Genomic DNA, 1,594 nt, shown 5'->3' on the forward strand with positions numbered 1-1,594 from the left:
AACTACAGTACATTTGAACCACTTTGCATCTCAAAATTAACGTGCACATTTTTACATAATTCTCTCAACGTGGTAATTTAAAGCAGCAGCTCAACATAGTATAAGGGAGCCCAGTGGTGAGTACTTGAAAACGAGGCGTTTCTACAGCTAAATATCTCTACTTTCTAGGTCTCCTAAACTCTTCTTTGGAACGTGAGTCTTTTCCAGTTGTATACTTAGTTCCTTTGGAGGAGGAACTGGCTTCAGCTTCCAAGTCAGTTAAATATGGTTCATTATATTCCACGGTCCAACACTGTTCATCCCTGGAAGGCGATCTTGTAAATACCTTCAACCATTCTTGTCTTTCTCTTATTCTTTCCTACTCATCAGGAAATCCCCACCCCCACCCCTCCACCACAACCAATTCTTATGGTTCAACCATCTGTCTCCCCATTTCTACACGTGAGTTTGGTGGTGCTGGTGGACATTTACGTAATGAGATGTCACTAAGTCAAATGGGTTCTTACCCTTCACAGCTTTTTCTTGATATATAACTACATAAGTATTTGTTTTTATGTTGATTGCTCATATTTTCCCACTGGGCCGTAAGCTCCATGAAGGCAAGAACCATGTGTTCTGCTCACCACAGTACACCCAGAGCTTAGTGCAGCACCTGGCACACTGTGGGCTTGCAAAGATTTATCACCTGAGTGGCCTTTCACTCGTTTGTAGACAGTCACATCTCCCTGTGCACATCTGTTTGCATTCTTAAAACAACTTAACAGCTTCTGCTCTGTGATCTTATATTTGTAGCTAAGTTTAACACAAACCTGATTATGAGCCCACTTCATGATTTTTAATTAGTCTCCAAATAAAAATAAGTGTTTATATAAACACTTATTTTTTTCTTTTTTACATAGACACATTTAGTGAGAAGCATTTTCAGTCTTAAAGGTATATTGTACCATTTCTTGGTATGATCAAAATGGTATCAAAGAAAGTATCTTCTGCTTCTTGGAGAATGGAAAACATGAGACCCGTGGAAGTATTTAGGAAGGAACGAGGCAGCTCTAGCTAAGCTCTTCTCTCCCAGTGTCTCTGGTTCTGTACCACAGGTGACAGGGCGGGGCCACTTCAAGTAAAAAAAGAATCACCCCTCCCCAGTGTAGAGGAAAGAGACAGGAAATACCAAATTTAGAGACCTCACAAAAAATCAGAAAATGCAGAATGGCTTATTTCTCTTTCCTGAACATTCACTTACACACCCCTTCCTAACTCTCTCCAGGATCACTGTTTACAGTTGTGTAGACTGAGCTGTGAGCAAGGTGCCCAGAAAGGAGATGAGCAGTGTGGGTGGGCTACAGCTCCTTTTTCTAACTCACATTAAAGTGCCAGAAGGGCTGGCAGTGGACCAACTTCTGGCTGTCAGGGTCAGGAGTCTGGCGTAGTGGAAGCATATGATGCCTTGGCCTACAGACACCTGCATGTGAGCCCTAGGCACGTGGAGGGGATTGTTGGATGCTCGGCTACCTCATCCTTACACCAAAAAGGTTTTAAAAAGGTGTCCTCCAGTTTCTGAGTGCCAGCTACAGGATTCTATCTGTGGCACAACCTT

The sequence above is a fragment of the Pteropus vampyrus genome, unplaced genomic scaffold (assembly GCF_000151845.1).
Source record: "Pteropus vampyrus isolate Shadow unplaced genomic scaffold, Pvam_2.0 Scaffold303, whole genome shotgun sequence".
Classification (NCBI taxonomy): Eukaryota; Metazoa; Chordata; class Mammalia; order Chiroptera; family Pteropodidae; genus Pteropus; species Pteropus vampyrus.